Here is a 13,867-nt window from a genome sequence, read left to right as displayed (position 1 = left end):
TCTGTTTCCCTTTTTGTTTTTCTTTTGGCGTAAGGTTCAGTTTTTCTTCTTGATCTTCATATAGTCAGATATGTGTTGCTCAGGATCAAATTTTAACTTTAATTTTGCATTTACTAAAGCTTGTAGGTTTAACTAACTTGTAAATTCCTTTTTGTTTTTCTAAAGAATTTATTATTGAACAAGTGTCTTTTGTTTTTTATTTAAAGCATGGTATCTAGTTTAGCACAAATTTTAGCTTTTATTTTTATTTTTTGTCATATGTTCTAATTTTTCATCACTGTGGAAAAATGAACTTAAATCTTCACAAGTTCATTGATAATTGTTTTTTATCTAGCATGTTATATCTTTGAGAATATTTTGTGTACATTTAAGAAAAAAATGTATATGCTGCTACCTGGGGTGGGATGTTCTATGAAACCACTTCTGTTATTGTTTCTCATTTAAAGCTACTGTTTTCTTATGCATTTCTCTATATGGTTAATCTGCCCGTGGTTGTAAATTAGCTGCTCAAATATCCTACTATTATTGTGCTACTGCCAATGTCAGACCTTAATTATATTGATAATTTCTTTATGTACTTTGATGTTCCATTATTTGGTGCATGCATATTAATAAGTATTTTATCTTATTATATTAAGAGCTTAATCATTATATAAGAATCGTCCCTGTGTGTTATTGCTGTTTAATATGGAAATATATCTTTTCTATGTATAGCTATAACTACTTTTTTTAGGTTATCATGTGTTTCTAATAATGTCTTCTAAATTTTTCTTCAAAATGCTCTTTAGTGTTAAAATGATACTTTTATATAATACAGTGGTAATCTTATACCCATCCAATAACTGTATAAGTTTTAATTTGTGAACTCACAAGATTAATTTTTAGAATAATTATTGAAATACAAAGATTTATTGCTATTTTATTACTGTTTGGAATATGTCCTGTAATCTTTTGTTTTTATTCATTTACTTTGTGCTTTGACATGTTTATTTTGGATCACACATAAATTTTCTCACCAATTTCTTATGCATTTCTTCTATTGATTTTTGTTTTAAGGTTATCATGTAGTTTTTATTAAAGTTCTATACTTCAACTGATTGGACCTACTGATTTTAAGTTTCTTTCAAAGGCTAACATTTTATTCTCTTCTCTGTTTCTACTTTTGATTTATTCTTATGCTTACAGGTAAGTAAATTACTTTTTATTTTATAGGAGTCTTTTAGTATTTCTTAAAAGGCAAATGTAGTAGGACTTAATTTCTTTTGTTTTTCTTATGTACAGCTCTTTTTCTCTCTTTCAGTTCTGGGTTATAATATGACAATGTGAGGAATTCACAGGCAGAAATCTTTTTCTTTCAGCACCTTGAATATATCATGTAATTTCATTCTCTCTAATAAAATTTCTAGAGATGAAATCAGTCTCCTAAGTCTTATACTTTTATTTTTCATAGGTTTTTAATATTTTTTACATAACTATAATTTACATGCTTAATTATATGTCTTGGCTTGTGTGTTTTTTTATTTATTTTGTGCAGAACTTAATCTCTTGATATCGATGCCTTTCCTTCCCAAATTAAGTAAATTCTTTGCTACTATTTATTCAAAATGTTTCTACTTCTTTTTTCTCTTGTCCTCCTGAGACCCTTATAATATAAATGTTACTCATTTTATTGTTGTCTTATAAATTCCTTATATTTTTGCACTTTTAAATTCTTTTATTTCTCTTTTGCTAGTCTTAATGTGTTGTCCCAAAATTCACTGATATTTTTCACCTTTTATTCTTGATTAATGTTAAGTCCCACTACTGTATACTTCTCCCATTTTCTATATTCATAGAATAGTTCTTATTTTGTGAACAAGTTTTCTGTTTTAGTAGACACCATTAAAACTGTTATTTTTAAATCTTGGAATCAATTGTCTAGATCTGTTGCAATGAGACTTTTTATCCATAGCTTTGTATTGTTTCATCATGGTTCATTTTTTTGAAGCTATATTTGTATTTATCCTAAATAGACTTTCTTTTAATTGATGTGCTGGAATTCTACTAAATTGGCAGATTACGGGATATAATTTTAAGCTATTTTACAGGATACAAGATATCTGTTACATTATAAACTGATATCTCTGTTCAAGATAGAGGACTTGACCTCTACTGCTATACATAATGGTAGCTGAAACCATAGGAAGCAAGAGGGTTACTTACTGCTAGCTAGATAATACCAAGAATTCAAACTTCTCTTGAGATTGTGTGTGACTCAACTGAGATGGAAATCTATACCCAGCCTCTCCTCTAGGCCATTCCCTCCGTCCAAGTTTTCCAAGCAACTTTAATATCTCAGTATAATACTCACCATTCAGGATTATGGTGCAGTTGTGGCAGTCTACAGTACTGCCATTGCTAATTTATCCAGGGATGTAGGTTGTACCAAAGATATCTGGATTCTGTGTCTCTAAATTGAGGACACTGGCCCAATAGTATTTGTTGGTGAATGAGAGGCAGGTGTTTCTCAGGTTATGCAGAAGCTGTCTATAAAAGCTGCTTGCATGTACTGAATATTAATCCCTTATCAGATGGGTATTGGGTAAATATTCTTTCCCATTCTGTGGGCTTTTTCTGCATTTTGGTCACTGTTTCTTTTGAAGTGCAGAAGCTTCTTAGTTTGATGTAGCCCCATTTGTTTGTTTGCTTCCACTTGTGTGGTCAGTGCTGTTTCATCCTTAAGAATGTTTTTAGCTTCAAAGTCGTGGAGAGTTGTAAAAGAAAAAAACCTTGAACTCCAACAAAAATGGGGATAAGAAATGAACAGAAGTTTCCTCAAAAAAGAAATACAAATGGCCAAAAGACACATGAAAAAATGCTCCACATTGCTAGCCATCAGGGAGATCCAAATCAAAGGAACAATGAGATATCATGTCACACCACAGAGACTGCCAGTTATTCAAAAGAACAAAAGCAACCCGTGCTGGCGTGGATGTGGGGAAAAGGGTCACTCTTTCACTGTTGGTGGGAATGCCCACTAGTCCAGCCTTTCTAGAAAACAATGTGGACAGTCTTTCAAAAACTAGAAATTGAGCTTCCATCACTTGATAACTTGATCACTTGACATCTTGTTACTCATCAATTTGCTCGAGCGGATGCCAGTAATATCTCCATTTGTCCCTGTCATGTGCTAATGTAGCCCAATGATGTTTTCTCGTTATAGGAACATGAAACTGATCGTTCTGGGTCTTGATGAAGAATTCTGACCATCTCATTGGTGGGTGGCCACGTAGTCTTTTGATGTCCCATGGACTCCAGTCAATAATGGCTCTAGTCCAGCAGTTGTCTCCAAATCTCATTACGTGTCCAGCCCATCTGATTTTCGACGCCTTGGCAAATGAGACAGCATCCCTGATTCTTGACCACAGACGGAGGTCAGAACTCTGAATTCTTTCTCTCATTTGAGTGAAACGTGCATGATACTCGAAGCATAGCTCTTTCGATTCTTCTTTGGGAGACCCTAATAGCGTTCTCATCCTCTTTTTGTAGGGTCCAGATCTCTGAGGCGTTTGTTAATGAAGAAAAAGTAAGGTAATCAAAGAGATGTGCCTGGAGCCAAGGTTCTTCGTCCTCTTAGCTATTTCTTTGACGTTCTTGAAGGCGTTCCAAGCCACTCTCTTCCTCCTGTGCAACTCAGGTGCCAGGTCATTCATCATGTTGACTTCTCGACCTAGGTACACATAACTGTTGCATTCAGAGATGTTCATCCTGTTGAGAGTGAATGGAATGTCAGGAACTAGACTGTTTCTCATAAACATTGTCTTTGTGAGATTCAGCTTTAGTCCGACCTTTCCACACTCAAGGTTGAAGTTTGCCAGCATTTGTGCCACTTGGCTGATATTTGGTCTTGTAAGAACGATGTCATCAGCGAAGCTGAGGTGATGTAGTTGCCGACCATCTATCTTCACTCCCATTTTTTCCCATTCCTTTTGTCACATTATATTCTTGAGGGTGGCAGTGAAGAGTTTTGGTGAAATGGTATCACCCTGCTGTACTCCTCTCTTGAAGTCAGTAATCACCTCCCTGTAGAATAATGAGATTCTGGTAGTAGTGAATCCACAATACAGCTCACGGAGGATCCGGATGTATTGACTTTGAACTCCCTGTTTGGCTAGGGCCTCGATGACCACTTCAGTGTCAACAGAATCAAAGGTCTTCTTTAAATCAATGAATGTTAGACAGAGCGGCATCTTGAACTCCCACGAAACCACAATGAGCTTGGTTATAGTGTGAATATGGTTGATTGTGCTACATCCTTTTCTGAAACTGGCTTGCTCGCATGGTTGTCCTTTATCTAGTGTTCTTCCAATCCTACTCAGGATGGCTAGAGTGAACCGCTTGTAGACGACAGACAATAGGCAGATCGGGCGATAGTTGCCAAAGTTGTGGATGTCTCCCTTCTTGTACAGTAGTACATTTCTGCTGGTTTTCCATTGGGAGAGAACCTTGCCTGCTTCACTTCTTTACCTATGAAATGGCATGCTGGATTTCGGAAGGGAGAACTGGGAACAACATATCCACACTGCAGAATTTGGTATATGGGCAGGTGGATGTGGCTATAGAAGAGATCCGAGTAGAAGTCATGGATAATTCTCCATTGCCCTTCTGGAAGTAAATGAGCTTCCATATGACCCCACAATACCATTTCTGGGAATATATCCTAAGGATGCAGAAAAGCACAGTAGAAAGTACATCTGTACTTATATGTTCAATGCTGCACTGTTTACAATAGCCAAAATCTGGAAACAACCCAAGTTCCCTAGAATAGGTGACTGGTTAAAGAAACTTTGGTACATCCACACAATGGAATACTATGAAACTGTCAGGAGAGATAAAGTCATGAACTTTGCTTATCAATGGATAGACATGGAGAGCATCATGCTAAGTGAAATGAGTCAGAAAGAGAGAGACAGATATAGAAGGACTGCACTCATTTGTGGAGTATAAAACAGCATAACATGAGGCTGACATCTAAGGATAGTAGATACAGGGGACAGATAGATCACTCCATAGTTGGAATCCTGTCTCATGATCAAAGGGGAGAAAGCAGCTGGAATAGAGAAGGGATCACTAAGAAAAAGATGGCTGGAGGAATCATTTGGGATGGGAGATATGTGCAGAAAGTGGATAAAGGACCAAACGTGATAACCTCTCAGTGTCAGTATTGCAAACCATAATGTCCAAAAGTAGACAGAGATTATGAGGGAATCATGTCTGCCATGGAGGCAGGGGGAGAGTGGGAAAGAGGGGATATATTGGGGATATTGGTGGTGGGGAATGTGCACTGGTGAAGGGATGGGTGTTTGATCATTGTATGATTGTAACCCCAACAAGAAAGCTTATAACTATCTCATGGTGATTCAATAAAATTGAAAAAAAAACCTGCTTGCCCTCAAGAACTTTCTCATTATCTGTCAGAGACTGTGATGACAGTAGGGAGTTAGAGTCAGCAGGGCACTACCGTATCTGGTATCTGATCCCAGCAACTTCCATGAGAGATTTCCTTTCCTCAAGCAGAACTTCCTGCTGCTTTTCAGAAAGACTTAATCTTTGTTTTGTTTGATTGAGGGCTGTACTGGATCCTGGTGCTCAGAGTTTACTCCTGTCTCTGAAACAATGAAGTACTCAGGGACTATACAGGGTGTCCAGGATGAAACGCTGATCTGCCACATTCTAGGCAAGAGCCTTCCTGCTATACTATCTTTTGCTCTTGACTCCGTAACCCCCACACACTTGATCTTTTAAAGCAGCATATGTCAATGTTTTTTGAGCTAAAGTCCCCATATTTCCCTTCTACTCTTCTTTCCTTCCACCTACGTATCTGTCCCTAGTACCCCCTAGTCTCATAGAGGGTTCCTACCGCTGGCTTTTTACGTGATTTTCACCTATACCCACTTTAAAATAGCCTGAGTGTCCACTGGAGGTCATTTGCCCATTCCTTCTCCAGTCTGAAAATACTGCCTTAATCTGTGAAGCCGTAAAGCTGTGAGTAGAGGCAACAACCACCTTAGCTGAATGTCGTCCCACTATAACACAGAAACCCATTAAGGACACAAGGACAAAAGTCTGTGTTCTCAAGGTGTAGCGCATTCAATTACTCAGTATTCCATTGACTGGGCCTTAAACAAATGTTGGACCTCCTGCTCTCTCCCAGACAGCACTGGGCCGTTAAAGCTGCCATTCACTACCTCCGACGAGCACATTGTAGCCATAAGAACTGTCCAAAGACTTCCAACACCTGATGGCAGTGTGTGCTCCACACCTGGATCTTTGGTATTTAGAAGTCTGACAACTGTTTTTATCAGTCTCATCTGGTCCTGCAATGTTTGACTAAGGATCTTTGTACCCCCAAATCCCGTGGACACTTCTATTTCCTACACGAATATTTGCTTTCTGTTTCATTCTTAATGGAGTCCTCAGGGGGTAGGGTACAATACTTTCACGGTCGATTGGTCCTCCCGATGTTCATCAATTTGCTCGAGCAGGCCCAGTAACGTCTCCATCATGAGACTTGTTGTTACTGTGTTTGGCACAATACTTTATGCCCATAATATAAAGAGGAAGTTTCCATTATGTATTAATGTCCTCTCTTAGATTTGGTAGTCAATCTAAAATTATGTCACACTTTTTCCTACGCTCCCTGATGTGTTTATCTTTGTGAAAATGCTTATCTTAGGTACGCCAAGATAATATATAGAATGCTTGCTTTGCATGTGGCCAGTCCAGGTTAAATCCTGGGCATCCCATAGGTGTGATTCCTGTGCACAAAGCCAGCACTTAGCCCTGAAGCACCCATGTGTTGCCCAAATACAAGAAAAAAAATCAAAATCCAATTTTCCAGTTCTTTTTCAGGGACTGTCATGTATTAGTTAATAATATATTAGTACCAATTAATGTGTGTTATATAAAATATGATGCTGTGTACAACTCTATAGTGGTTTTATAAATTTATGTCTAATATATTAAACATTGAATACTTCATGGGTAGCTTGCCAGTCTCTGCGGCGAGATACTCTCGGTAGTTTGCTGGGCTCTCTGAGAGGGGCAGAGGAATCCAACTCGGGTCGGTCATATTGGCTGCGTGCAAGGCAAATGCCCTACCACTGTGCTATTGCTCCAGCCCATGACGTATTCAATATGCCAAACACAGTAACAACAAGTCTCATGATGGAGACATTACTGGGCCCTCTCAAGCAAATCGATGAACAACGGGAGGACCATGAACGTGACCAATATTAAACATATGGCACATACTTGATGTACCATGTTAGATGAGTCTAATGTCTATATTATTTAATCATATTGCCAGAAATTCTTAGGGACTCTGAGTCTTACCAGATTATTCTTAAAATGTATACACTCATTTAAGATAAAATAATCTTTGCTATTATAAATGATTATTAATGTTTCTAGTTGATATCATTTTTCATTTATGGGTTTCTCTTCTTGGCAATACCTCTGACTCTGAGTGTGTGTGTGCATGTGTGTGAGTGTGTATAATGTCTGAGTAAATATCTATCAATAAAAATAAAATAATTTTTCTGATTTTTTTAGTTAGGTTATTTTAATTTTTATAAATGAGTTATGGGTTGGACCAAAAGTGTCATTAATAAGATAGGGTTTTAAATGATACCTTAAAAGTAAGGTATCATTCTCTCCTCTTGAACTTTTTATGAAATGAAATTGTCACTAGAAGGAAAACTATTTGCAGAGTTTTCAATAGGTAAAATCCCTTGTACCATATTAGTTAATATAGGATATTTCAAACATGTCCTGGGACCACTATAATAATAATGTATTATGCCAATTATGAGCAAATCCACATTGCCACCACAGCAATCTTTCCCACGTTTGTTAGCACTTTTGTTACTTTCTTTTGTAATATCCCTTTTACATAACTGTTTTATTCATTAGACTTAGAGTTTTGCTGTAAATAAGTTTGGAATGGAGTAGATATTTGTTAATTCCTCTGATTAATAAAAAATGGGATATCAAGTGTATGCATCATGTTTTACATACAAATTTTCAAAGTCTGTGTATGCTTTTAAAATTATTAACATTAAGGGCTAGAGCAATAGCACAGCGGGTAGGGCGTTTGCCTTGCACGCAGCCGGCCCGGGTTCAATTCCCAGCATCCCATATCCCTGAGCACTGCCAGAGGTTATTCCTGAGTGCAGAGCCAGGAGTAACCCCTGTGCATTGCCGGGTGTGATCCAAAAAAAAAAGAAAAGAAAAGAAAAGAAAATTATTAACATTATATTTTAAAATGCAATCTTTATTTGTTCTACTAGTGCATTTAGAAGTAAAGCATACTTGCTTTCAGACAAAATAGGGTATTTGACAAGATGCTTTGCCAATGATGTTTCATCTAGTACTCAGCTTTTTTCTCTTAATTTATCTAATTCTTCCGCTTTCCTGTTTGATCGCACCTTTGCTCTCTGTCATATATAAATTGTTCCCATAGTTAGAGAGCAGTTTATTTAGCACTTTATCAAACTACTTACAGGAAACAACTCAGTTATATTGCTTCTGAAAATTCACTTTTAAAATATTTTCATGTTATTTAGGTAAAGCGGTTATAATGGTGTCGATGTTTATGTTTTTAATGTTCAAAGTACCTGTACATTAACACCACTGAGGAGCCCAAGACTCTCCACCAAAGTCTTTATATCATTTTTAGTCCATCTTTCCAATCCCGGTCAATTTATCTTCCTCAAATCTTTGGTAATTTCATCCTCAATGTAAACGTTACTGGTGTTACTCAAGCAAATTGATGAACAACAGGAGGACAATGCAGACAATGCTGAATATAATACAAAAGCCGAAGGTTTGCAGTCATTCTCTGTTTGTGCCCTTGTTTTGTTTTTATATATACCACATATGAGGGACATTATTAAGTATTTTTCTTCTCCCATTAATTTATTTTTTTATGGAGCAATAGCACAGTGGTAGGGCATTTGCCTTGCAAGCCGCTGGCCCAGCCAAGCCGGGTTCGATTCCTCCACCCCTCTCAGAGAGCCTAGCAAGCTACTTAGAGTACCTTGCCCACATGGTAAAGCCTGGCAAGCTACCCATGACATGCCAAGCACAGTGTCAGCAAGTCTCACAATGGAGACGTTACTGGGCCCGCTTGAACAAATCAATGAAAAACCGGAGGACAGTGCTACAGCGCACTAATTTATTTTACTTAATATGATACCTTGGCAGAGCCTGGTATCAGAACAAGCTACCCGTGGTGTATTTGATATGCCAAAAACAGTAACAACAAGTCTCACAGTGGAGACTTACTAGTGCCTGCTCAAGCAAATTGATGAACAACGGGAGGACAGTGCTGACAATGCTGAATATGATCCTTCCTCTTCCACCTAAATTGTCTTAAATTGAGAGTTCATCTTCTCTTTTATCTGAAGAGCATTCATTGTGAATGTATATCACAGCTTCTTTATTCATTAACCTGTGATCCAACATCTTTTCAGAAAATTCTTCATTAGGATATCATTTGAACGCTAACATAGCAAGGCTTTGGTTTAACTTTACCACTTACTTTTTTTTTTGCCGAATGTCTAGGTGTAATTTAATTATCTGCTCCTTTCCAAATCTCAAAAATCTCACCAAATGCATTGAAAAATCAATTTTTATATAGAATAATATATTTTCTATGTTAAGTAGCATATCACTATCAAATTCATTGACATCTTAAGCACGAAGAAAGTAAGATTGATACATTTCCAAGGTTTAGTTTACATGTTGATAAAATAAAAAATAATTTTTTATAAATAAGTCTATGTCTTCTGAAGTTTAAGAAATTCATTTGATCATTTTTATAGATTTAGTAATTATATATACAAATATATCCAGTAAATATTTTGCATTTTTAATTACTACTTTATGATAAAGAAATACAAAAATTATTTAGATTTTCTTAGATAGGTCATGAATTTTTTTTTCTTTTTGGGTCACACCTGGCAATGCACAGGAGTTACTCCTGGCTCTGCACTCAGAAATTACGCTGGCATGCTCAGAGGACCATATGGGATGCTGGGAATCAAACCCAGGTCGGCCATGTGCAAGGCAAACGCCCTACCCGCTGTGCTATTGCTCCAACCCCAGGCCCATGAAAATTTTTTTGAGTGTCTGATGAATCACTTTTGTACAACCACATAACATCCTCACCTTGGCATAAAGTGTGAAAATTCATTTAAATAAACTGATTTTCCTTATAATAATAGATGTTTCATTGATTAAATTTAAAAAGAAAATATAGCTTAATTACAATGACATTTTAATAATTCTAAATATTTCTAATTATCACATATATATTTATTTACATGTCTACTGAAATTTTTCACAATATGTACAAAGACACTGACAAATCTAAACTATGAAACTTTGTTTTAGGTAGAACTATGGTAGCTTTCCTGATGATTCCAACATATGCAGAAAATAATTATAGGGCACATCAGCCATTTATTTTGCCAATAATTTAAAATGTCCTCAACCAGTAAACATATAAATACAAAAACAAAATAATTATTTGAGATGCGAGGATTTGTTTCAATTTAACTTTCTCTGTTGGTTCTTTATTTTCCTCCATGAACATCATACTGTAAACAATTAAAAAAAAAGATATGCCAGGAAGATGAGAAGAATGTTAGACTTCACTCCTTCGTAAGATTATTTAACCTAAGCTACCTCAACTGTGAAAACTGTGGATGCAACTTTGAGAAAACATTTTGAATGTGACAGCAAAATTACTTTGAGATGTTTATACATTTTTCATAATGTTGTTCCCAGTAGAACCGATTTCTGTATTTCTTGCAGCGATGGTATGAAGAATCAGCCTTTTAAAAGGATCAGAATCTGCTGATGCTGCTGTTGGAGCGCCTTGTTAGCTAAGAGACAATGCGACGGTTATATGCAGCATAGTAATAACTTTGAGGAATTAGGAGGTATCAAGAAAAGAAGTTGTTTGGTCCTCTGCGTTCACATTTGTGTGAGAGGAAAAAAGAAAGAGAAGAGTAAAACACTGAGGTAGACAGAAATGAAATAAGACAGTCAGAGCAGAGGATTCAAACGATGTATCACTGTGTTCAATAAATCTATACTTATTTTTTTACATCCTGCAAGGTCATAGATGACGCTGACATTGGTCTCCTAGCAACCCACTCTACTAACCTACTTTTGTCCCAATCATGGAAAATGGGTTCGGTGCTTTGCGCTGTGTTTCAACACAAAGAAGAAATTATCAAACTGCTAGTTGTAATGACTGACAAGTGAAATGAATTCTTTTAATGTGCATGTACACATGCTTGCACGCAGACATATACACAGAGAGAAATATCTGTTTATTCTATGTAAACAAAATGCATATTTGCATATTCAAAATTTCCCTGGGATGAAAAATACAATTTTAACTGTTACAGAATCACTACATCTTTAAAAATCCAAAATATTAAAGCTTATGTGCAAAAGAACTTCAATACTCACATGCATGAGTCATAAAAACTATTATAAACATCAATATAATTTGTACCTGGTCATAATTTGAAAATGTACTTAGAAAAACTACTCAAGTAATTCAAATGTGTACACTATTGCTTTAACATTTGATATGGATGCTTTGTGCTATAACTATTAATTGACAATTCATTACACTCTACCTTCTAGCTTTGAACAACATTTTCACAACTTGTTTCTGTACTAAACTTTAATTACATGTTCTCTTATGAGTTATTATTTTTCTTTCTTATCTAAAGTTATAATTTTGGATAACTTTTTGGTTTTCTCATTCCAAGTTTCTGTATTATTTTCTTTTCTGTGTAATTCTATTGACATTTTCTGTTTTGATTGATTAGACTTCTTGTGGTCTTAATCTTCTATACTGAATATAAATAATCATTTCATCAGATAGTAAAATATTTTATGTCATTTTGTCCATTGACCCGATAAGGAGTCAAGAACTATTTATCATTATTTCATAGTGATAACTGATCTAGTTCAACATAATCTTCAACTGAGGGGTCAATTTTCAAAATTCATCAAATGGTGAGAATATTAAAGTCATTAAATCTGAGACTATAAATTTAATTTTTATTAAATGTTTTATTTAACATAATCACAGCTATGCCATTATAATTGCAGTTTAATATCTATATTCTAGACCTCCTTATTTTGGGATCTCTACTGTCTTCAACTCATAAAATGCATACAAATTTTCCCATAGTTTCTTACTGTATCTCTCAAAATACAAGTCTTATTCCTGAATAAAATATTTCATGTGTCTTGTCAATGTGCCAAATGCCTTTCAAATTATTGATCAACACAAACAGTTAATTTAAAGTATTCCACACTGCCTTTCATTTTTTTAAGAAGCAACACATGAGTATTTTAGAAAAATGCAAATGTTAATTTTTCAAGGAATTCTGCTAATATCACCCACTTATACTTTTCTGTGAAGAAAAGTTTACACAATCCTTTCAATTAAAGTATTTTTAATCTGTGTGTGTGTGTGTGTGTGTGTGTGTGTGTGTGTGTGTATGTAGGGGGGTTGATGCCACTGTTTTCTTTTTTCTTAATGATTTTCTCTCCACCAGTGTCTCCAGGTCCCTTCTCTCCCGTTTCCAGCCATCTTTTATAGTATACTGCTTATCCTCATTTACATAAGTAAGGTTTCAATTCTGGCATTAAAATTACATTGCATTGAATTTTATTTTGTGCCTTGCACATAGATGACCCAGGTTCAATTCCTTTGTCCCTCACAGAGAGCCCAGCAAGCTACCAAGAGTATCCCACCCTCACAGCAGAGCCTGACAAGCTCCCCGTGGCATATTTTATATGCCAAAAACAGTAACAAGTCTCACAATGGAGATGTTATTGGTGCCCACTTGAGCAAATTGATGAACAACAGGAGGACAGTGCTACAGTGCTACTTGGATCTTATTGTGGTAATCATCATATCTTTCCTCTCATAAATAAAGTTTTTTGGTTTTGCCCCTTTGGCAGGCATATAACAAATTTATTTCATATTATTTGGTCCAAAAACAGCTTAAAAGAATGGCAAATGAAATTTTTGCAAAATAATTCACTGAAAGTCAGTTTGTGATGGTTAATTGTTAGATGTTTTTAAGCTTTCTTAATCTAGTAGAGGAAAATCACATGCACCATTAGTGAGTGCCATACACAATCCTACATGATAGGAAGTTTCTCCTGTCTTAAAAGGGGCTCTTCTAACACTACTTGCAAAATTGGTTTAAAGGCTCTTACTTCTCTAATCAGGTGCCTTTCCATGAGGTTTAGTATAGTTCTTTCAAATCTGAATGATAATCTTGTTAGATAGAGCATTCTTCGTGAGGTGTTTATTTCATTGAATTTTTGCACTATACCCTTCTGGTATGGTCTTCTGGTTTATAGAGTCACATTGGATATATCTGCTGTACATCTTAAGGTTTTTCTTTTGGAATCAAGTTTCTTTTTTAATCTTGCTTCTTTCAATATCCTGTCATTGTTTTTTGTATTTTGTCATTTTGAGTATGATGTCTCTTGGAGTTTTTTTAATTGAATCCATTTTTACTGGAACCAGTCAAGCCTCTTGGATCTCAGTGCCTGTAATTTCCAACTCTGGGAAATTGCTGTCAATGATTTTTGGTTTGTTTTTCCTATTTGTTTGAGTATAGGGCACACTGGCAATAATCAGGTGTTACTCCTAGCTCTGAACTCAGGAATCACACTTGGTTGTGCTTAGGGAGTCATATGGGATGCTGGTGAACCCAGTTCTTTGAACCCAGGTTGGCCACATGACAGGGAATGCCTTCCCCTTGTACTATCTCTT

Source organism: Sorex fumeus, unplaced genomic scaffold, assembly GCF_029834395.1.
Source record: "Sorex fumeus unplaced genomic scaffold, SorFum_2.1 ptg000038l, whole genome shotgun sequence".
NCBI lineage: Eukaryota > Metazoa > Chordata > Mammalia > Eulipotyphla > Soricidae > Sorex > Sorex fumeus.
The sequence above is the reverse complement of the archived record's forward strand: the minus strand, read 5'-3'. Positions refer to the sequence as shown.